Here is a 25,180-nt window from a genome sequence, read left to right as displayed (position 1 = left end):
GACTACAGGAGGAAGGTCCTTCTCCTACCTGGCCGCCAAGACCTGGAACTCCCTCCCTCCCGACCTGCGCCTGACCCAAGACCACCTCTCCTTCAGGAAGAAGCTGAAGACCTGGCTGTTCGAGCAGTAGCGGCTCTCCCCCCCCCCCCCCCTCCCCCCCCCCCCCCAGCGCCTTGAGACCCTACGGGTATGTAGCGCGCTTTATAAGTGTCACTGATTGATTGATTGATTGAATGCCTGGTCAACAGATGTGATCCTAACTGGAAGTCAGCCTCACGAGAGATGCATCTTCACTCTCTGCGAGGATGCAACAAGTGGAATCTAGAACAGTGACTAGTGATTCCATTGACAGCAAGCTTACAATAATAAACATGGAGAAAGGACTATACACTACAGGCAGACAGCGCCGCTGCCCTTCTAGCAGCATTATACATAATAAGAGGAGTAGACTGCTGTAAAGGTTTTATTTTTATGACAGAGCTGAGCCCTATCAGTCCTTTGAGCATGCGCAGTTCTAATCTGCACCAGGCCCGTTTCACTCGCGCGCCACTGCGGGATGCAGTGTCTGTTCTAGGCGCATGCGTACTTGTTCATCCAATAAGCATACTTTAATGGGTGCTCGGCTGCGGGATGCAGTGTCTGTTCTAGGAGCATGCGTACTTGTTCATCCAACAAGCATACTTTAATGCGCGCTCGGCTGCGATAGGCAGTGTTTGCCCTTAACACATGCGCAGTTAATCCAAGGCCACTTTAACCCGCGCTCAGTGGCGGGAGGCAGTATCTGTCACCAGCGCATGCGCAATTAATCCATCAGGCCCCCTTTAACCCGCGCTTAGTGGCGGGAGGCAGTGTCTGTACTCAGCGCATGCGCAATTAATCCATCAGGCCCCCTTCAACCCGCGCTTGTAGTTCGGTCCTGGGTCGTTCCCGTGTTTGACGGAAGAACGCTTCACTACTTGGTGACACAATCTTACAGTTCACTGTGCTTTGCTAATTTCTTCGCATGCGCAGTCACAACGTACGGAAATCTGACACACCGCGTGTCCTGCGCATGCGCACCTGCAGATCACCAGGGGGTTTGTTGTTGGTTGTCCGCGTGGCGCTCCCCTCGCCGCCTCTCAGAGCGAAAGCACGAAGGGTGCTATGGTAAGACATGGCTTCGAGGCCGCGGTCGAAGAGCAGTAAAGTACGGGAACTGCAAGGTGAGGGGGCGGGGCATGTGGGTGAGGGGGGCGGGGCCTGTGGGTTTAGGGTCGGAAAGTGGGGGAGGGGTCAGTGGGCGGAGTCCGTGGAAATGAGGGCAGGGTCAGTGGGTGTGTGGGAGGAGAGAGAGAGAGCGGGCGCGTCCACTACCACAGTACTATATGTACTGCCTGAGACTATGGGCTCACTCCTCTTAGTTTGTCAGACACAACCGAGCGAATAGCAATACTGCTGCTCCTCTGGAAACCTGGCCTGCCATTGGACGAGAGGGCCCGTTCGGAGGCGATTATTGGCTTAAGGCAGCGCCCGTCGCCCAATCGCTGCCACTGTAGTACCGTTCCTGGTGGTGGTGGAGCCGTGCTGCATGGTCTGCTGCTGGGGATTAGTCAGAGGATGCTGGAGCGGAGGACAGGACAGGACAGGGCCGGACTTCGGGAGCCGCAGTATTTCTTTTTTATTTATTTATTTGTTTGTTATTTTCTTTTTTTTAAAATCTATTTTCTATAGCGCGGGCTTTCCCCGAAGGTGTGGGAGCGCTTCACAATAGGAACGTTAATGAAAATTACAAGTGAACAAATTCCAAAAGCAAACGTTTAGTTGCATGAGGCAAAGGTGACAATAGTTGTAATGTCTGGTTCTTCCCCCTGCAAGTACACACTGGAGCCTGTGTAGTGGTAACAGGTATTTATTGCCTTAAAGATACAAACTACTGAGCCAGGGCGCCGAGCGTCTTGCTGTGCTTAGCTCCGGTCGCCAACTGCTTATTCTCGTTTCGCGCCTTCGCTCTTTTCTCGTTCTGCGCATGCGCGCGCTCCTAACGCTCCGGTCTATGGCGTGACGCGTCATCGCGTACACTCCATAGACTAGAGCGCACACCACATATCTCCCCCCTTTTAAATATAAATTGAGATAACATTCCTCCCCAGCGTGCTGGGTGTCCGGTGGACAGAGTCAGAGTCTAGGAGGATGCAGGGAGTGACCCCTCTCTACTGTCCATCCATTATAAAGTCCTTGTATCGCAAGGGCGCGGTGACAGGCCTGCCACTGCGGGTGTGTCTTACCGGCATGTTCTCTTCCACCTCATTCTCACACCGTGATTTCTCACCATCTCTCGAATCTCCTCTCTGTGTTACACTCGCTGGTGCCTCTTCTCTGTCGGTAGACTCTTGGTTGGACGCATCTATCTCATTGTCCACTTCTGCTCCTTCCCACTGGTCTACAGCATTGTACTCTGGTTGGGGCATTGCTACTTGGCAGTCCATCCGTATCTCTTCCTCCTCGGACTTGGGCCACACTATTATCTTGTTAACTCTGGCCATGCGGTCTTGGGACCACACCTTCCCGTCGCTAAGGAGGGCCGCTCTGCCTCGTACCTCCTTGACCTGTAGGGGCTGGCTAAATTTGCTTTCGCCTTTCCTTTGCATGGTAGGGAGTTTGACCCTGACCCACTCTCCTTCTTCCAGCCCTGTTTCCTTTACATTACGTCTTTTGTCGTAGTGGGCGGCATAGATCTTCTGGGCCTTCTCCAGGTTGTGCTGCACCACTGCAGGGGACCATTTGCTGGTGATGGTCTTTTCCCTCCACACTACATTGTCCCGTGTGAATGGATGTCGGCCTCTTAGTACCTGGAAGGGGCTGTACCCCACGGCCGTGGGGGTGATCCGGTAGGCCCACAGCATGCTCATCACTTCTGTCTCCCAGTCTTTTCCCTGCGAGATAGCTGCCTGTATGGATCCCATTAACACGCGGTTAAACCGCTCCACTTGGCCGTTGCAGGCAGGATGGTACACAGCCGTGTGCCTTGACTCAATCCCGTTCCTCCTCATAAATCGGACCCATTTGTCCGATACAAATTGTGGACCATTGTCACTGAGGATAGATTTGGGTATACCCTCTCTCAAGAAGACGGACGACAGAAATTTCAGAATTGTTTCCGTTTCCATGGACTCTTGTATGTCCACTTCGGGCCATTTGGAGTACTTATCCATCATGACGCATATGTATTTGTTCACTCCTCTGCTGTCCAGGATGGGCCCTAAGATGTCTATAGCCACATTCTCCCAGGGGCCTTGAGGGGTGTCGAACTTCCCCAGTGCTGGTCTAAGAGGTCGCAACACTTTGTCTGCTCCCTGGCACTGCCCACACTCCCTCACTTGTCTTTCAATTTGTGCGTCCATGCCCGGCCACCAGTACATCAGCTTGACTCGTGCCTTGGTTTTCACTATGCCCAAATGACCCTCATGCAGCTGCTCCAACAGTTTGGGTATTAGGGAATCCGGGGGTACGACCCTTTCCCCTCTATACAAGAATATCCCGGAATCACTTATGGACAGTTCTTCCCTCATTTCGAAGAACCTCCTCACTCCGTCTGCAAGCACCTTTTTGTTCGGCCAGCCGGAGATGAGGTGCCTTTTTACCTCCGTCTTCTCCACATCCAAATCATAGGCGGCCTTCCATTCCTGAGCACTGATCGTTGTCTCATGGTCTTCCATGCTGGCTACCATCTCTTCCCTGTCCTGGGCATCTTCCGGTGCCTTTTCCATGGCCGCAGCCCTGCTGAGGTAATCAGCGACCCTGTTTTGTGTCCCAGGCAGATACTCCACGTCATATGTGTAGTCCAGCAGTTTTAAAGTCATTTTAGCAATTCTTGGGGTCGCTGTATCATGGCCTGAGGAAGTCAAGACCTTCACGAGTGGCTTGTGATCCGTCTGGAGTTTAAATCTGGTGCCCCATATAAACTGGCGAAACTTGTTCATTGCCCAGGTGACCGCCAGCATCTCCTTTTCGATCACACTGTACCTCTGTTCCGTTGGGGACAGCGCTCGGGATGCGAAGCTGATCGTCTCCGTGGACCCATCTTCTCTTACTTGCGCCAAGACCGCCCCCAAGCCTTTGTCGCTCGCGTCCGTAGTCACAATGGTCTTGCCATCGGGCATGTATCCTTGCAGAGGGATGGCCTGGCTGATGCAATTCTTGACGGTGTCAAATTCTAGTTGGGCTTCCGCATCCCATTCGAATTTGGTCTTGTCCCTGGTTAGTTGCCTCATTTTGTGTGTTCGGGTGGCGAAGTGTCTCACGAATTTGCTATAATACTCGGCCATCCCCAGGAATGACCGCACTTCCTCCTTGGAGCATGGGGCCTTGGCCTTCTTGATTGCCTCCACATTCTGTACCTTCGGTGTGATGCCATGCGTCCCTATTTCGTGACCCAAGTACGTCACGGCCTGTGTCCCAATCCGGCACTTACTCCATTCCGCCGTCATGCCTTTGTTCTGCAGCACCCCTAGGACCCTATGCAGTTTTTTGTCGTGATCTCCTTTGGATGAGCCCATCACCAGGATGTCATCTTGAAAATACTGCACCCCTGATATGTCCTTGAACAATCTGTGCATCAGCTTCTGAAACACAGCCGCAGCGGATGCAAGGCCAAAGGGCATTCTCCTGAATTGGTAGCACCCAAAGGGTGTAATGAAGGCCGTGTACTTCCTGCTCGCCGGGTGCAGCTCTATCTGGTAGTACGCTGACGTGAGGTCTATGGTGGTGAAATGAGTGACACCTTTTGTTTTCGCCAGCATCTCCTCGATTCTGGGGAGTGGGAACCTCTCCACGATGAGATTTTTATTGAGTTCACGAAGGTCCACACAGAGGCGGACCTTTCCGTTAGGTTTCTTGACCACCACCAAGGGTGAGAGCCATTCCGCACTGTCCACCGGCTCTATAATGCCCTGCTCTTCCAGTCTCATCAATTCTTCTTGTACCAATTCACTCGTGGAAATGGGAATGTTCCGGACCTTGTGCACCACTGGTACTGCTCCTTCTTTGAGGACTATCTTGTGCACGAATTTGTCCAGTTTGCCCACTGTGCCCTCGAAGACTTTCGGGTATGCTGCTCTCCAATCTTCGTCTTTGTGGAGGGGCCACTCATCTGTCAACAGTATCTGTTCCTTCCCCCCAGGGTTGAGGATGATGCCCAGGTCCCCAGCGTCTCTCCATCCCAGCACAGATGGGCCTTTTTCCGCCACATACAGGGTGCACGTGGCCGTCCTTCCTCTTAATTCAAATTCGAAGTCCCGGCACCCCACCAGGGGAATGGCGTTCTCCGTGTACGATATGGGCCTGATGTCCGGAGGCCATAAGTCTGGCCCTACAACCGGAGTGAAATCTTCCTCCCAGATGGACTTTTGCACGATGGTCCAGGGGGATCCTGAGTCCACCGCCACATGTACTTTCACCCCTCCAATGAGCATGTCCGTGCGGGGCTTATCACTTCGCTTCCCTGCCACCTCCAGCACTTGGTCCTCGATGCACAGCACCAAATCACCCTCGTCCAGATCATCTTCTCCGCTCACGTCTACGGTGGCTGCTTCTACACACTTGACGGAGGATTTCGACCCTTTCTTCCGACATACCTTTTCAAAATGCCCGGTCAAACCACAGAACGCGCACCTGGCGCGGAACGCGGGACATCTTTGGTCCTGGGCCGTGTGCGCCGTGCTGCCACACCTGTAGCACGCGAATTTACTGCCGGGGCTGGGGCGACTCGTCTGCTTACCCGTTCCTCTGGTGTCTTTCCTCATGTCTCCATACCTGCCCTTGGGATTGCTGGAGTGAGGTACCTCGTCAATCTTGTTGATCATTTGCCTTGGCACGCTCTCCCGTTTTGCTGCATCTGCTCCTCGCTTGGACATTTCTGCTTTCTTGACCATCGCCACCACTTCCTTGAGAGACGTTTCGTTCATAGCCCATAACTTGTCTTGGACAGCTCGGCTGGTCGTGTGCATCACGATCTGATCTTTTATGTATTCGTCTTGGAGAACACCATACTGACACGTGATGGCCAAGCGTCGTAGGGCTGCCACATAATCATCAATGGATTCGCCTACCTCTTGTTTTCTCTGCTGAAAGTTGTAGCGATCTATGGAGACGCACACTGCTGGACGGTAGTGGCTGTCTAAGTCATCGAGTGCATTCTTGAAGACGTCTGTCTCTGTTGCACCCCTCTCCTTGGGTACAAGATTCTTGAATACCCTCACCCCTTCTGGGCCTAAATTATGAAGCAACAATCTCTTCCTTCTTGCCGGGGTGTATTCCGCTTCACCCTCATCTTCCAGAGCTTCAATGTAGTTTAGAAAGTATTCTTTCCAGTCCTCCCATTTTAACTGCGGCTCACCCGGTCTGGGTAGGAATGGTACTGGTGCCATCAAGGCTGAAGCTTGGTTTGCCATTTTTGCTTCACCTCTGGGGTTTGCCTCCTGGGCACCGAGCTGGTTGGACCCCCTGGATGCTCCTGCACTCCCTGCTGCGTCCCCTTGACTCCTGGGACTGCCTGGGGTACTATCCCTTATGGGTGGCGTGAGGTTATCTCCCTGTGTCTCTTCTTCTGACTTGGGGATGATGCCCTTGGTTGCCAGGGTGCTGGCTGTTAGTTCTGTACTTTGGGCAGCACTGACCTGGTGGTTTACGCTGTTTCCCGGTCTTTCTCGTGGTTTCTGCGCTGCTGCCACGCCCTGTGCTCGTGCTGGTTGTTGTCCTGTCCCTCTGGCTGATGTGGGACTGTTAGGAGGATGTAGATCCAGTTCTGTGTGCACGGTGATGTTCTAGGTGCCAGCCTCGTCGCCAATGTAATGTCTGGTTCTTCCCCCTGCAAGTACACACTGGAGCCTGTGTAGTGGTAACAGGTATTTATTGCCTTAAAGATACAAACTACTGAGCCAGGGCGCCGAGCGTCTTGCTGTGCTTAGCTCCGGTCGCCAACTGCTTATTCTCGTTTCGCGCCTTCGCTCTTTTCTCGTTCTGCGCATGCGCGCGCTCCTAACGCTCCGGTCTATGGCGTGACGCGTCATCGCGTACACTCCATAGACTAGAGCGCACACCACAATAGTGAGCAAACAAAATACAAGAGGGAGCAAACGGTGCATTACAGGAGGAAAAAGTGACATGTGTGCAAGTTACAAATGCGTACAAAGTACAAGTAGAGGTATAATACTGCAATAAATGGAACGCACTCCAACGCAAGAACAAACGTTACGTAGGCAATGGTGGCACTTGTGCAAGTGTGTAAAGCAAACAAAATGTAAGAGGAGCAACCAGCGTGTTACAAGAGAAAAGTGGGCGGCTGGTGACATTTGAAAGTGGTAGGGCGTAAAACAATTCCCGTACTGCACTCGGGCCCTCAGTACACGTTGCCGAGTGAGGTCTCGCAAGAGACACCTTAAATACACCGCCTCCCCCGCCCCAGCACTATGGACACACAAAAAATGGCCCCAAACATACTTGCTCCTGCTCAAAGCAGGTAGCAAATGAGTGCGGATTTTGACCCGTTTCCCTCAGAAGAGGTAAATATGAGACGGAGGGTGTCTCCATGTTAATCCCCATTCAGATACATTAGCCACTGCTTTCTCTCGTGAATACCAAAGCTGGAGCTCCCAGCCCGCCCCTCCTCTCAGTCAGGAGGAAGAGGGCTCCACTGACTGCTGGTTCGAGGACCACGCCCACTTCTTTCCCACTTCGCTAGCAGATAGCATCGGCAAAACAAAATACACTAAACATCTCTTCATGCACGGAATATAAAGTACGAAGTGACACGGCGCGCAGGAGAAACAGGGTTATACGACATGAGAACACTGTCACCCCTACAAGCCTCATTTCACGCTCCATGCACGATCGCAACTAGCAACACAGATTGCCCTAACCATTAACCATATCGCTTTGTATAAGGTAAAAGATCGCTTCCAGCTTACTGTCATTAAGGTTACATTTAAAATTAATTTAAATATAACAAACTTACCTTGGCTTCCCGACTCGAGTCCCGAGACTGCTCCCGCCGTCCTGCATTTGAATACCGCCGCTCTCCTCACGGAAGCCTGCAGGCAGCCTCCCTCCCCTCCATGGCAGCCAGCGCTGATTGGTTCGGCTGGCTGCCCTAAATACGTCATTTCTCCGAGTCTGCATCCTGCAGAACGGAGAATGGGAGGAGGCTTGGGGGAGTGGCTTGCCCACTGTTGCTAATACTGTCTGTTTGGACTGCCTCTCAGGCTGTCCAAACAGTCCGTATTCACAACATTGGGCAAGCCACTCCCCCAAGCCACTCCCCCCTGCCCTGAGGCTCGAGTTAGTAACCAGGAAGTTCGCTGATTTCTCGCCGTGCAAGAAGGGCAGGCAGAAACAAATGGTAGTTATAAATAAATAACTACCATTTGTTTCTGCCTTCTTCTCGCACGGCGAGAAATCAGGGGGGGCGGCGCCCAAACGCCCCAATGTAGAACGAGTACCAAACGCAGGTAGAAGGATAATACTGCAATTAATGGCAACCACTCAACCCGGGGAAGGAGGCCCCTGCTGAGGGTGAGTCAAGCTAGGCGTTGATGTGTGAATAAGGCAGCGGGGGCTGTCAGAGGTGCGGTTATCACACAGTGCAATGGGCATGGAAGGTGCCATGTGCCGCTAGCCATGTGACCAGCACCGGAAGGAAGGCACTGCAGCAGGCAGGGTACCCAGCGCCACTCTCAATGTGCCCTCCGCCAGACCACTGGAGGGAGGCAACACTGAGACATAACAGGCACCCCACAATGCACTTTGTGTCTGTAGTTGAAATGATGCAAGTCGGGGCTCCCGTGCCGCAGACGGTGAGGCTGCTGTAGCACCGGTGCACAATGCGCTGACAGGGAGTACAGAATACTGACTGAGGCTGCTGTAGCACCAGTGCACGATGCGCTGACAGGGAGTACAGAATACTGACCGAGGCTGCTGTAGCACCAGTGCACGATGCGCTGACAGGGAGTACAGAATACTGAGTGTCTGTCTGTCCCGCCGCATGCTCCCCTCACTCGCTGGTGTATTCCAGTTTTACACAGGGGTCCTTCTGCTCACAGCAACACGTCACTTGCAGCCGTTGACCCTTCGCCCAGATAACATCGCCCATGCTGCAATAAAAGTTGTAATCTGTGCTCAAAATGTACTTTCTTGAAGTATCTAACGAGAAGCTGCGATTGCTAAACATAGTGTCGCTTCAGGGAGCACCTGTATGCTATGCACAGCGCCTCAGAACAGCGCCTTCTCGCTGCTGTTGCGTTCAGCACTAGACAAACCATCAGAATTACACTTGAATTGAGCTACACAGCAATACTGGGCTGCCTTAGTTACAAGTACTGACTTTCAGAAAACTAATTTATCATTAATTTGCAAAACTCTACATCTTTGGGCGTTCTTTTTGTTTAAAAAAAAAGACAAACACAGATAGGTGACTGTGTGTTTATCTCTGTGTGTCCACTTTTGTGCCTTTGGCGTTTGGAGTCATGCATGCCTTTTGAAACTACTGTCCAAAAAGAATACAATAACAAGAAACATACAAAATTCATATAGCTACACATCAGCTGAAATACTGCAAACCCTGTAAAGCGTTAAACACCTCCAGTACTGCAATTCATACACAACGATTAGCAATTTATCACCATGAATCTTGTAAGTGGTAACAGGCACTGCGCTAGCCAAGACCTGCCTAATTTAACAAAGATATATAGTGATGAATCTATGTGTTAGAAACCTGCATGCGTGGTACCCGCAAGCCAGACGGAATGGCACAAACAAGCGCTTTCTGGTTTTGACAGGGTATGAAGCGCTACACAGCTGCTTCAGTGCAACACAAGCAAGCATGAGCACGGTGAAGGGGTGAGTTTGAAATGCAAGACTGTGCAAAATAACCGCTGCACAGCTATCTGTTCCCCTGATGTATGTCCAAGTATGCAGGTAAACCCGATCAAAGCGGAGCGCTCACTGGTCGACAGAGCAGTAAAGAGAGAAGACAGCAGGTCCCATCAATGCTTCCCTGTCAGAGTAGTACCGATTCTGCTCAAATAAAATACGAGCGTGCACGCAGACACCCCATTCTATTACCCTGCTGCTTCCGGAGGCACATATGCATTTAAAGTGGTATAAAACATATTGCCAATTAAGAAAACTACTTTATTCGTCTGTTGCTGTCTGAACGTGCCTTTTTATTTCACTTGTAAATAGAGCTATCTGCACTAACTTCCCTTCATTACGGTCCCCGGAAGATGAGGGATTGCTGGCTGACTGAATTTGAATTCGTTTTATGAAAAGAAAGAAACGCTAGAATTTATTTAACGTTTTTTTGTTCATATTTAGAATTCCTTTGAGCACGATAGCCCCGCCCCTCACACGTGCATGCATTTGCTGTGGGTTCTTTAAATTGGTAAGTGGAGATATGCGAGTGAGTGGTGCTGTGCTGTGGAAAAACCCACAAAGCTCAAGAAAGAGTGACAAACATGCCAGTGAAAGCATGTTTTTTTGTATCATCTCGATCTCTATTGCTGTTAATATACTACCAGATAATTCATCGTGTGTCGGTCCCTGGAACGGTAGTTGTTTGTTGTAGATATTATGCTGCCTTTTATTCATCCGAGAAATTGATCTGCCTTCTAATGGGCATATTCTTTTTATGGCACCCAAAATCGTTCCAGACTTTTAGAAACCAACTTATATCTCGGCACAATCAGTGCATGTTAAAAACACACTTAGCAATTCTAAAACTTGGAATACATTCCATTTTGCCAGAATACCATTGGAATGTGAGTGAATGATAGTAAATTGTAGTAAAATTATTCAAATTGGTCTCTCGTTTAAAATAAAAAGCACTCAAAACAATGCCATATAATGTATACCCGAAGAAACACAGCAACTCACATCCAACTTTGATATGGAAATTTAATGAATACAAAGTGATGAGAGCAGAAGCGAGGATTTAAATATGGGAGACACAGCTCATTTAGGGAATTGCCCAGAAGGGTATAGAGATGCAGAAACCTATTTCAAAGTTCTTTTGTCTCATATTCTGACTCAAGAGAGCTCAATTAATATAGACAATTTCAACATTTTAAGGGGTCCATTACAGGTGGGGTGAAGAGTGCAACAACCCTCCCAATTACAAGTTTTACAAGGTCCAGGAAAGCATCCAGTATAACACCTTGTGTTTCTGTCCACAGAGGGGGCCCTGGAATTGTGAATTGCATGTCCTTCCCCATTTAACATTTCAAAACCTCTGATGAGGAAACTTTAGACAAGTCTACAGGTCATACTGATTAACGGAATCACGCCAAATGTGGCAGGGAGAAATGTCTTGGTCCAGAAGGCAGGGACATCTAGTAACCACCAGTTGAACTGCAGCTCTTTGTAGAATAATTTTGGTATTGTATAATATAATATTCACTCCCCACTGCTAATCTCATCCCATAATGCTTTGCAGGGCCTTTGGTTGGGATTGTTTTTTTGCCCGTAATAACTGTGCTTGGGGTGGTCGTAAGAGGATGGGACCACCACCAAGTTGTTCAACAAGATGTGCTTTTGTTTTCAAGGCATCTGGTTGGTTCTTTCCCTAGATTTTGGGATCCCCCCTAGGTTAGGGGGGATCCCAAAATCATCACCTCTCTCACTGCTTGCTAATTTTTCAGTTTCACTTTTGTGAAAGTACTAAATGCTGTATAGATAGAGATACTTATTTTTATCATCTTTGGCATCCACTGCGCAAGATGTATTTGCAATTATTTCACAGTGCAGACAAGTACACAGTGCCATCAGCTACGCTACGCAGTACTATGTGACTACATGTAGTTCAAAGTATACTACGTTCAACTACTTGTAGCGCTGCTACGCAAACTACGCCCAGGGTTAATTAAAAGCATCCCCTGTGGGGAAATGTTGCGCATTAGATGAATAGGCAGCAACGAGGAAGACAGCAAAAACAAGCAAGCAGAAAGCCGGGCTAGGCTTCTAGCTAGGGGATATAGAACAGAGATAGTGGATGCAGCCATAGCGAAATCTAAAGAACAGGCCCAGGGATGATTTATTGCGATACAAAATACAAACTAGCTGTGAAGATGAGACCCAACTACCCACCAGACTTATTTTGTCCTTTTCACGACAAGAAAAACAAATCAGGGCGAGTGTTAGACGCAATTGGCCCATTGTGAGGGATGACCCGGTGATTGGTAAACTCTTACCGTCAAGTCCAGCTGTTACATTAAAAAAAAACAACAGCATGGGCAGTATGCTGGTAAGGAGTAACTTTGAGGATCAGGGCAATAATATGTGGCTTGCAGCTAGAAAGGTATTCTTTAAATGTGCTACATGCAAAGCCTGCCAATATGGCATTAACGCTATGTCTTATACAACTGCGTTTAATGCCAAATCACAAAACATAGGGCAACACCTTACCTCCAAAACAGAATTTCTGTATATGTTCTGTTTTGAAGTTGTAACCCCAAATATATAGGCAGCACAAAATTAGCTGTACACAAAAGAATCCTTCAACATATCCGTGCCATCAATAACGATGATGACAGCTATCCAGTGGCGAGACACTTTAAAATCTGCCACAATAGCAATCCAAAGCATCTCAAGTATTATGTTATAGAGGCCGTACCACCACAGAAAAGAGGCGGAGATAGGAAATTAAAACTCCCTTTATTTTACAGTTTGATTCCAAACAACATGACGGCGTGAATGTCAGTGAAGACCTGTACACATTTTTATCAATACTTCATCTAATGAACTTTTTTTATATTTATATATAAAAAAAATACTGTGACTAGACTTAACCTGAAAGCATAAATAGAGTTCACAGGCAACTTTGCATGACAAAGGGTGGCAAACACCAGTGATCAGTGGGGCATTTATGCATGTGTAAAGCGCATCAATCCCAATAAATTAAGCATTTTTGCTGAGCAGCCTTAACATTTTCCAGTAAAAAAATGTTAATAGCTATTAAAATTGTGTCTTCACATGGAGAGAAAAGCACAGGTATGAAAGCAGGCACCGTAATGGACAACATCTGCAACCACGTCTACCTTGTGGGCTTGAGAAGATCAGATCTTACATTCCAGTCTTTGAAGAGAAGGAAACTGTAACAAGAGGGAGGGAGGGCCAAGCCTGCAATGTGTGCAAACTAGGAATCCTGGCTGGGAATGGATTACAATCACGGCTTACAACACTATAAACAGTGCGTGCCCCGAACACTGCAGTGCCCACTTTGCTATCTGCCAACAACAGCAATAAAAAAAACTAGTCGGGCGAGGGAGAAGGGGAGTGAGCGAGTGGGAGGAAAGCGCTGGCGAAGTGTCACGTTTCAAGAGCCTGGTGGGGGGCGGGGGAGCCAGCGAGTGGGAGGGAGGGAAGGAGCATATGGGGATGGGGTGTGAGTGAGGGGGAGCAGAAGCCTTTGATGTGGTGTGGAACTACGAGATCAATAAATTTGACTAGAATCACAGGATGTAGTACAGTCAAGGACGGGACTCAAAACAAAGTCCTGCAGTTATGAAGTCGGCCGCTCCGCACATTAGCCTATCTCTCTCTTTCACTATGCTGCATGTCCTGGTGCTGCCAGTCAGGGTGTAGTGAGCACGGGCTAAGCTTTGCATAGTATAGAAGACGCACAGATGATAGCTAAAAGTATTCAGTGCATAGAATCGTCCACAAGTCAGAGGCATTACGAGGCGCAGTGGGAGGATGTTGTGATAGCTCTGTACTGAAAATGCAAGAGGCACTCCGACTGAAAAAAAACATTAATTACAATTTTGCAGCACCAAACAGAAGTAACACAACCGACAGTGGGAGGAGGGCGGGCGTGAAGAAAACCGCTCCCTTTTTATTGCCACACCTTGACCCCCACTTTGTGTTCCTGGCATAAAGCTTTTCCAATTCCAGCACTAGTACATTGATATAAATGAGTGAACCCAATTTTTAAAGCGTACATATCTGTACACGAGGGCAGTCTAATATATGCCTCCTGTTAAAACATAATCCGCTGCGTGAAAGGACGAGGCAGCGCTACACAGCACACATCCAAATTGTGACAAGAGAATTGTTCACTACAGATCAAATACATCTGCAGCATCCACTTAAAGCATTGACATTCAAAGTTGTCTAATATATATAGGGATAGCTGCTGACAGGTAGCTCGGAGTGCCTGTTACATATAACACCACCCAAATTCAAAATAAAACGCTGCAATGTTGCTAACCAAACTCTAAATAAAACGCTGCGATGTGGGCAAGCAAAAGGCGCGAATAGGAGCCACAATCTCAAAATCAAACTATGCGATGTGGGCAAGCAAAAGCAACAAAAAGTTCGGGAAAGGCACTCCTTAAAAAAATTAACTTTGCAATGTGTTCAAAGAAGCCAAGTAAATATAAAAGCAGGCAGATTGCAGACAAAGCTGTAACGGATAAAAACATGCTGCTTTTGTATCAAAGATTTTGGGCTTGCCTCACACGCAATAAACAAAGTAGTAAACAAAGCGCTGCACGGCATGTGTAACATATTTGAAAACAATGTCACTGGTGAGAGGAGAAATGCGAGACACGGCCTGGCGGCCGTGAAAGTGAAAGTACGGCCGGCCGTGAAACATCCTTCTCCACCGTGTCGGGCAGGCGGGCATCCAAGGAACAGCTTAGGAGTGGATCAAGTCCTTCCTTACTGGAAGAACACAGGCAGTCCGCATGGGTCCTTACACTGCCAACAAGACCCCCACTTCCTGTGGTGTCCCCCAGGGCTCTTCCCTTTCCCCGCTCCTTTTCAACTTATACCTTCGGCCACTGATCCAATCTCTTCTGAAATGGAATATCATAGTTTTAACTACGCAGAAGACCTGCAACTCATCTTCCCCCTCAATTCTCCTCATGCCACCAAAACATTTCACGAGGTTATGATTCACATCCAGCTCTGGATGAACCAGAATCAATTAAAACTAAATCCCGGCAAGACTGAGCTCCTCCTCCCGGGACTAAGACGTACCCTTTGGGGCCCTCAGTACTGGCCTCCAGAGCTCGGCTCTCCCCCCATTCCAGCCAAAGCTGTAAAAAGCCTGGGCATAATCATTGACGCCGAACTCTCCCTCAAAACCCAAGTTGGAGCTGTAGTATCCTCCTGCATGTACCAACTCCGGAGGATTCGCAAAGTCCGTCATCTTCTCCCCCTCGAAGCACTCACCCAAACTGTTATTTCACTTGTGCTATCCCGACTGGATTTTTCCAACGCAATCTATCACGGTCTCCCTCTATTTCTGATCCACCGTCTCCAAGTCGTCCAGAATCAAGCGGCTCGCTTGATTCACGGATCCCCTAGATGGCTATCAGCTAAGCCTCTGCTCCGTAGCCTCCATTGGCTCCCGGTGGACCAGAGTTCCAATTTCAAGGTGGCCTGTCTCACCTTCAAAGCTCTTCACTGCCCCAGCCCCGGTTTCCTCAAATCCCTTATCCATCCTCACTGTCCGACACGCAACCTCTGATCAGCCCACCGTGATCTGCTAGTCACCCCCAAAAGCAAAACCAAAAAATGTGGCTGCCGCCGCTTTTCCCATCTGGCTCCTGCACTCTGGAACCACCTCCCCCTTTCAATCAAATCCTCTACATCCCTTCTTAAATTCAGGAAACTGCTAAAAACGCACCCCCCCCCCCCTCAGCTAGGCTTCGTGCATCCCGTACTTCCTCCTCACTCACTCTGTCTCTAGCGCCAGGAAGCTTCGGCGACAGTGCGCTTTACAAATGACACTTAAGATAAGATGAGATAAGGTGCTAGAAATGTCACAAAACTCACTCTGTCTCGGAGTGCCCGAGGACACAAAGCCTTGTGGCATCAATTATGATTCTGTGTGTCCAATCTGTAACCACCGAGAGTCCTGCTCTGGTAAGGTAAATAGTGTAAAGTTAGAAAGAAGAGCAATGTGGCATTGGAAATCACTAAGGGTATTCGGGATGTTAGATTACCTTAATGTGTATAATATTGGAAGCTTCAAGGGTGAAGCTTAACACAGTACACAATGATGTTTTTTGAAAAAATCGGCATGGGTTGTCAGCGTGAAAGCTGCATTGATGATGTACCATAAAAACAAACTAATGTCGGTATGTGATTAGTCTTTATTTTGCAGTAAACTGGGTGAAGCAAGTATATTGAGACTTCTAATTCAGGGAAAGGGGCAGTGCTTACCTAATAATGGACTGTGCACAGTTTTTAAGAGATGCAGGTTGTGTTCTGGATGGTATGTAACGCAATGACACACTTATTCGTCAAAGATTGAAGGCTGGTATTGAAGTGAACTCGTGCTGAAAAGACGTTAAAGAAGCACGCAGGGCGAATTAGTAAATCACATATAGAAATCTTGCTGTGTGTATAAATGCTATGTTGATGCCACTAATAAACTTAAGGAGACCCACGGTAGGTATGCGCCTAGCATATTATCGGCGTCCCGGAGCTCGCTTACCTGATGTTGCCTTCGGGATTCGGTGGAGATAGACGCCGTAACTGGAAGTCGGCGTTCATGCCGGTACTACATTTAAATGCCCGCCCACTCGATCAAGTGGTGGATTGTCTATGGGCAAAGAAGACAGACTATGCTGTATCTGTCGTATGCGTGTGTGGAATGTATAAGAACACGTAAATACCACTCAGAGCCCGTAGTGGATGATAAATGAATAAAGTTCATGCCGACAAATGTAAAGGCGGGGCTGGATTGCGGAGCTGGTTATAGAAGCTAATGATGACCAGATTGTTTATAAATTCAGAAAAAAATGCTGAGAAAAATATATATACAAGATGTTGGGGGGGGGGAGACCAGGGCACAAGTCCTAAATCAATAAAAAACAAGGCATGTGGCATAGAAGAATGCTGGTAAAAACAACAAGCCCTCGGCATTGCGTGCTGGGGAAAATTCACGCTTGAAAGCCTGAAGTCGGAAGGGTGGGAGGGAAAATTTGAAGAGGCGAGGAGAAATGCGAGACACGACCTGGCGGCCGTGAAAGTGAAAGTACGGCCGGCCGTGGGCAGCAACAGCAGGGGTGAATAATTAGGGGGAAGGAGAAATGCCTGAGGCCAAGCGCATGCTGGGGGAGGCTTCAGATGCCTGTGGGAGGGAGGCTGATGTCTTTGATGTGGACGCGCTTTCCGCTCTGGAAGCTGTGTGACTCACCTGCAGCCTTCAGCCAGTACTGCGTCCGTGCTTGGTGCATCGGTGGGCAGGGCGGCACCGAAGCTGACAGAGGGCCAAGCACTTAAACAAGAGAGGAGCGCTCCACATGACCATGTTTCTCCGAGGCGAGGCAGAAATGCCTCGGAGAAACACACGTTCATTTTGCGATTCAAGCGTGTTTTTTAAGTTTGAGTGACGAATGACGTCACCGATAGAAAGAACCTAAAAAACACGCCCCGAATCCGAAAAAGACGGGGCTTAAAGGAAGTGACGCCCCTTTCCTCCAATGGCTGGCCAGCATTTACTAGGCCAGCCAATGGAGAAGAGGGGCGGGTTCCAAGCCCCCTCTAAGAAACATAAAATCTTCGGCTCCGCCCACTGCTACGCAGTGCGACGGTCCTCCACCTAAAAAGTAGACCGCTTAAAACCTGCAAACTATAGGCTTATTGCTCTGCTTGATCTTGAAGCCAAGGCTTACGCTCGCCTACTATTAAAGGACTTGGAGGGGTGGGCAGAAGAGAACAGCATTATACCATCTTATCAAACGGGCTTCAGGTCAAAAGCATCGACCATGGATAACGTACTGGCACTGGCCTATTTATCCACCCAGGCCACCACCAAGAACCATCCCCCACTTTTCTGCTGTGTCGTGGATTACAGCACAGCCTTTGATAAAGTGGTGCGAAGAAGATTATGGCGGAAGCTAGAAAACTGGGGCATTCCACCGAACCTATTGAAGGCAATAAGATCGCTTTATGAAGATACCTGGGTAAGAGTCAAAACCAGCGCCAGCACTGTGTCCTCGAAACTCAACACAGAGAACGGGCTGAAACATGGTAGCGTGCTGGTTCCCATTCTTTTCAATCTTTACACGGCGGACTTGGGCGATGCCCTAAAAGGAGCCAGCCTAGTAACTCCAAGACTAGGAAATATGAAGTTGCCGGTGCTCCAATACGCTGACGACACTGCCATAATGGATCACACAAAAGTGGGTCTCCAAAGAGCCCCGACTGCTTTATATCAATTTAATAACATCAATAATCTGACAGTAAATCAAGGAAAGACCGAGGTTGTCATCGTTGGGTCCTACCATCAGAAAAAGAGAAAATAATGGCATTTGGGCAACCTGCAAATCAAGACGGCGGTGTCATACAATTACCTAGGGGTCTGGCTGACTGATTGGGCTAAGGCGACTGCCCATTTGAAACATCAGAGCACTAAGGCCAACAGGGTCATATATTCATTCAAACAACTAAACAGTCAGCTGATTAGTCCATCTGCCGGCCCAATACTGAAAGCTATGAAAGCGAAACTGCTACCTGCAATCAGCTATGGCCACCAGGCTTTCCCCGGGTCACTGCAGGCCTACTTAAATACAGCGCAATCTAAAGCTTATAAAACAGTGCTTTAAATCCCAAGGGCAGCAAGGCAGCAAGGCTAAGATTGGAGCTGGGAATGGCAAGGCCGGACCTGATGTGCCAGGGTGACCTCATATAACTCTACCTCAGGATTTTAAGGGCTCCGGCCTACTCCTTAAAACTCTCAACTAAAATCAGTCTTTGAAGAGCCTTGCACGCCCTGGCATTCTGCACTCGATAAAGCGATTCAGACATTGAATATAGTGAAAGAAAGCATATCGAGGCCGGACATCCCCCTGAACATATCGAAAAGAGTGATAAATAAACAGGTGTGTGAAATCTCATTTGATTAGGACCACAAATCCCTTCGCTCAAGTCCACTCTTAGTCTACTTGAATATTTCTTACACAGTAGGAAAAGCCCAGGCTTATTTAAGTGACGCCATTACACCATCAGTTCGAAGTAAAATCTTGTCCATGAGACTTATCACCCTAGGAATTGTGGATTTCAATCCTGAGTGGGTTCGCAGAGGGGAAGCCACTAAATGCAGACTCTGCCCATACAAGAGGGAATCGTGGCTCCACCTGCTATGTTGTTGCCCCAGTCTTATCAAGGAAAGAAGGCGATTACTGTGTCCGAATTGCTCCACTAATGGAACAAAGTCCTGCAGCGAAGCATCAGCCATGTGTTTTTCCACAAACAGCACGATGATTCTAGCCAGACTGGGGAAATTTGTCCATCATATTAGGACTGACTTAAAACTGGCAAATTAAGGCAATAAAACCCCGGGAAGTTCACTACAAATCCAGTGCAAGGATGCTGAGGTGGCATAGTCCGTGCATCGATGCTTATCCGTACTTCCAGCATCCTAGTCAGGAAAACCTTTCTCATGGTGAATGGTCTAGAGCACAGCTTTCCAAACTGTGTGGCGCAACACAATACTGTGTTGCGCGATGGGACAATGTCTGCCTGCTGGCCGATATTAGGGGAATGCGGAAGGCGGAGCAGCTGCGGAGCGGAGCCTCGTGGTCAGGAGCTCGATACCGAGACTCAGTGGGTGTGGTGTTACAGCGAGATCCTGATCCTACAATGGGGGCATTGTCAGAGTCTCAGCGGCGGTGTGCAGGCTTATGTAGCGAGAGGTCAGTGGGAGTATTGAGCCCCTCCCCCGGCTACTCCTGGGAAAAAAAGCTTTGTGAACTGCATCTGAAGTTTCTGTTCTTTAGGCGCTGATAGATGGTTCATCATGAATGTACATTAATCTCGACAGGGCTGCTTCGGGCTTTCATCCTGCTTCACAGAGAAATGATAGACATTCAGCTGAACAGTACTAACATGTTTTTTACAGCTCACTGGAGATAGTGCTGTCAATTTAGTGTCAAAATACAACTTTTTTGTTTTATGCTGACAAATGAGACCACATTTACCAGAATGCACTTTATTATCAAACAAACTGATGGACCAATATGTTATACTTAATATGCATTCACACTCTAAACAGAAAGTCCTACAAAGAAAAATAATGGCCAGTCAGTGAGTTAGTAAATTCAGAAGGCCGCAGCAGGATGTTCATAAAAGGGATAATCCGAATCTTTCTGAAAACGTTACAGAGAATGGAGCATCATACGGGACACCAGCCACGGGAACATTTCATGTCTTGTTTTAAATCTTCCCCCCTCAAACCATCCCTATCCTATGGTAAACAAACACAGGGGCAGAAGCTGCGACATTCCCATGAGGACATGTGCAGCTCCTCGCAGCCCCCTGTCAAGTGGGAGTAGCCCACCGAGGCCTCATCTTTTCTTCTCCACAGTTTGGTGCTGGTACTACTGTTCTTGCACTCACTCTGTTAGCAAGTAGTGAGTCTTAGACCATTTTGGGGCATTTTAAAAAGCTAAATCTCTGTCAAGTTATGGAATGGATTGTATTTTAAGGTCCCGCAGCTGAGTTTAAACTGTATATGCAGACAATATGTCTCTCTTTTTTTATCGTATGGTTCCTTGCTGGTTATTAATCATCGCAATGTTAAAATAAACCAGCCGTGGAGCGTCTGATGCCGGATGCTCAAGCTGAATGAACATGTTTGTTTGAAATGTTTGCCCGCCCTCGCTTCAGGCTTGAAAAAAAACAATATTATGAAATGGTCAAGTACTACGTTTGCGTTACCTACACATTGTTTAGGTTTAGGAAATAAAAAGACTGCGAGGAGGGGACTTTCAATTCAGTTGTGTGTGTGTGTGTGAGTGGGGTTGTGTGTGTGTGTGTGTGGAGTTGTGTGTGTGTGATGGGTTGTGTGTGGGGGTTGTGGGTGTGTGTGGGGTTGTGGGTGTGTGTGGGGTTGTGGGTGTGTGTGGGGTTGTGGGTGTGTGTGGGGTTGTTGGTCTGTGTGGGGTTGTGTGTGTGTGTGGGGTTGTGTGTGTGTGTGTGTGTGTGGTGTGTGTGTGTGTGGTGTGTGTGTGGGGTGGTGTGTGTGTGTGAGGGGTTGTGTGGGTGTGTGTGGGATTGTGTGGGGTTGTGTGTGTGTGTGGGGTGTGTGTGTGGAGGAGTGTGTGGCCCGAACCCCCCTTAGGTGGTTCGGGCTCGCTTGCTGCGCTCACTCGTTTTACCGTGTCCCTGAACATTTTTTTACAAAAAGGTGTGTCACCAACATGAAAAGTTTGGAAAGCTGTGGTCTAGAGGATAAGGGGAAGGAATCATAACCTGACAATGCCACCCACAGAACAACATGGGAGCCCGGGCCAACCTTAAAGCCACACCTCCGTAAACACTAACTCTGGGGAAGACCGACTTTGGTGGAACTTAGGGAGGGGAGTCAAAGTTTTTCTTTTTCTTTTTATCAAAACGTGTTTTAAACTCCTGTTACAAATAATAGTTTTTAATCATTCATCTAGCTGTAATATAATGAGTACTTTTTACTGTAATGATTTTAATTAATTGTACAGTTAATAAAAGAAAATATAAAAAATACTAAAAACTTGTCTTTTATTTTTCAGGTCAATTAAGTAATGGTTACCAGCTTGGAAGCTCTGTTAATTCTTCAGTATTTGTTATTGATCTCTCCACGTGTGGCTGGTTTGGGTCTGCCCCTGCATCGTTCCCGATAACTCACACAGGTAAGGAGGTTGTAGCAGCAACATGATAACCCCGTACTTGTCTGTAAGAAGTGCGCCCTGAGGCAGGTATCCGATCATTTTTGTGAAACAAGCAAGCGCCAATATTTGCTATGTACATTTGTTAAAATAAAACACAATCAAATCACAGTATACTGTTCCGGAGGTTCAGTCCCAGAGTCATTATCTGTAACTGAACGCAGACACCCTAGGAAGCATGTGCTTTTAAGACAAGTTGCGTTCACTCACCTGATGGTGACATGCTTCATCATTGGGCAATTCTCCTCACCAGGCCGGCGCTACAATGCCTGGCGGGCACCACCAGAGGGCACTTTGTCGGAGATCTTTTATTAAGTATGCCGGATGAGCATAGTAGGACAGAGTATGTTGTGTCATAAGATGTGAGATTGGTGAAAGTCTGAATATAAGATCAACTATCGACCAGTTGCCGCATTATAGTTCATGTGATCACCCTGGTCCATGTTGAGATTAAAAACAGTGACAGAGAAATTGAGGAACTAATGGCCCCTATCACTGTGTGAAAGTGTCGATCACCTATGGACTTGCTGGTAAGCTGGGGTCTATTCTTCATGTCAACATATTTCATACCTTGTGTAGTCATGGCGCAATCTGTTGGCATTTCATCAGGACCAAATATGGGAAAATGGGTAAAAGTGACATAATCTTCTCCACAGCGTGAGGAGCTCTGTAACTCAAAGCCCTGCACCATGCATAGATGATAAGGTGCCTATTAACATCTTACTACCACAGGTGAGCACTGCCTAACAGAGTGCACTAGATACGGTAACCCTCCTAAAATTCAGGACATACCGACTTATCCAATAGCGAGGATGCCGCATCAGAGGGCAACTGGTTTGAAAAGCACATGCTTCCTAGGGTGCCTGCGTTCAGTTAGAGATAATGTCCGTGGGACTGAACCTCCAGAACAGTATACTGTGAGTTGATTTATATGAAGAATGTGTATACTGGACAGTCATTTTCCTCGTCATCTCTTGTCATATGTAAAATAAAACACAACACACCGGGAGGCCAACAAATCTATCATAAATGTAATGCAAAAATAGCAAAAGGCCAAGCATACTAACAAGTGACAATTGTCTTTGCAATGGACGAGAGCATGCACCCTAAAGCAAGTTGGAGTATATAATGTTAATGCTACACAATGTATTTCTATACATTTTTCTCCTAATACAAGTCAATGAAACATGAACACGTGATAGAAACAGTTACTGAAACAACACTAATGAGTAGGAGGCAGGATATTTTCTCGAGAGGAATGTGAGGAGTCCGTGAGGTGCAGATCAAAGATACACAGACAATCTGCAGAATTCACCTTTTCTGGAAATAACACTTCTGTTTGTCAATATTCAATTTACTACAAGATTCAGGAAAGTGTCCAGGTGGACATCACTAAATAAAATGGTTCTGGGCCCTAATAGAATCATGTAACTTTGCAGGCATATTAAGGCGAACAGTCACATCAAATTAATATAAGAATATTGTAATTTGGTAATGTAATATATCAATGCACGTTATGGCATTCATGTGTAACCAATTATCGGTATTAAAGAAACCAGTATATCCAGTTATGCTTTCTCAATTCCTTCTTCCTAGAGGCCACCACTGCTGCTATCCAGCTGTATTCAGCAGTGCCTCCTGTGACCTGGAATCCTGCATTTAATCAATAACAAAGGTTGTCAATGCTTCTAGCCAACTCCGGTCTCTGGTGCCACTCGCACCCCACCACCCTTGGGCCTGTTATTCTTTTAGCCAGCTCCAGTCAGTGGTGGCCCCTTGGACCTGTATGTAAGCCTACTAGCCAGCTCCTGTTAGTACTGGCCCCTGGGACCTGTTGTCATTCTAGCCAACTTGAGTCATTAGTAGCACCTTGGGACTAGTGATCATACTAACCAGCTTCAGTCAGTATTGGCCCCCTGAGACCTATTATCCTGCTAAGTAACTCCAGTCAGTAGTGACCCCTGTATCTTAACTCCTGCAAATATTCAAAACCAGAGGTCAACTCTACTGCCAACCAGTTCCAGTCAATATTGACATGCATTGTTACCCTGCTTGTAATGAATACCAGAGGCTAGCGCTGTTGCTAGCCAGCTCCAGTGCCCGTCACATATTATCCTCAATAGGATCCATGCCCAAGGCCTGTGCAGCTGCTAACCTCCTCTAGTCAGTTGTGACCTCCCAGACCTGTTATTCTGCATATAATGAAATCAAACAACGATAATGCCTATGGTATCGTTTTGTAGAAACAAAAATCAATTGTAGAAAAAGACACCATCAATTGTCCTTTCTAAACCTGAAATAATGGTCAAGATTCAATCACGAATTAATACAAGTACTTGCTGGTGACCTTAGATAAGGAATGGTGTGACATAACTATTGGTCAACTTCCTTTCAATGAAAACAAAGTTGCGGGCTGTTCAGACCACTGAAATTGTTTGTTTTAAGAAAAGAACTACTGTCTGTTTGTACTGTATATTTGTATGTTTGTACATATATATGTTGGCAAAAAAAAGTGTTATTACTTTAAACAAAATATATATATATATATAAAAAAAAACTTTGGCATAAAGAAATAATAAATAGCCTTTATAAATCCCACCTAGAGTGATTGATGTATGTCTAGCTCATATAGGAAGAAAGTACTTGGATTAATTCGTGATTGAATCTTGACCATTATTTCAGGTTTAGAAAGGACAATTGATGGTGTCTTTTTCTACAATTGATTTTTGTTTATACAAAACGATACCATAGGCATTACCGTTATTTGATTTGCTTTTTCCCAGATGCCTTTGGGTTACTCGGGTTCCCCTGTTTATAAATAAATATTCTGCATATAATCAGCAAGGCTTCGGCCATAATGACATTCATCCCACATTCTTACTGTATAATAGCAATGTAATTTATTTACTTACATCATACGGTAGGTACCGCACTATATCACACGCTCCCAAAAACAAAGAAAATCAAAAATTGCCTAACCGTTCAGCACTTCACCTTGTCAAAAATGACTAAATCACAACAAGCACTATAGCCTGCCACATCACATGGCACACTCAGCCACAACATGACCAGATACCACGGCAGGGATTTGGGGCCATTAATCCTCTGTTTGAGGCATGTGGGCTGTAGATGCACATGCTTTGCATACTCCTGCCATCTTGTGTTGGGTCCGGATGTTCGCAAGTTGTTTTTCTTTGAAGATGTCTTTCCAGTCACGAAGTAAGGTGACTCCTCCTTTCGGTGATAGTGCACATGGGCATTGACTCCATTGTTAGATTGTTTTTTACCCCCAACGGGTTCGGACGTGTATTGCTGCGCTCCAAAGCCGTTCCTCTGGTTCCCCTCGATGCGCAGTCCACTCTACCCTCGACAGTATTGTTTTAGTATGCATTTCTTTGTTCTCAGCATTTCAGATCGATCGACAAACTCTCCATTATCGATAGAAAACCTTGTGGGCAACCGTCGGGCTACGTAGGGCCAGCCTTCTACAAATG

General features: G+C 47.4%; 1 long non-coding RNA gene across 1 annotated transcript in view; it reads left to right on the top strand.

The window, feature by feature from the left end:
- Nucleotides 1–1,068: 1,068 nt before the first annotated feature.
- Nucleotides 1,069–25,180, top strand: part of LOC147683792 (uncharacterized) — a 60,626-nt gene continuing 36,514 nt past the window's right edge. The window contains exons 1-2 of the long non-coding RNA XR_015301059.1: nucleotides 1,069–1,146; nucleotides 21,531–21,650. This is a non-coding gene — a long non-coding RNA (uncharacterized LOC147683792). The remainder of the gene's footprint in view (nucleotides 1,147–21,530; nucleotides 21,651–25,180) is intronic.

This window comes from Lissotriton vulgaris, chromosome 11, assembly GCF_964263255.1.
Source record: "Lissotriton vulgaris chromosome 11, aLisVul1.2, whole genome shotgun sequence".
Classification (NCBI taxonomy): domain Eukaryota; kingdom Metazoa; phylum Chordata; class Amphibia; order Caudata; family Salamandridae; genus Lissotriton; species Lissotriton vulgaris.
The sequence above is the reverse complement of the archived record's forward strand: the minus strand, read 5'-3'. Positions and strand labels throughout refer to the sequence as shown.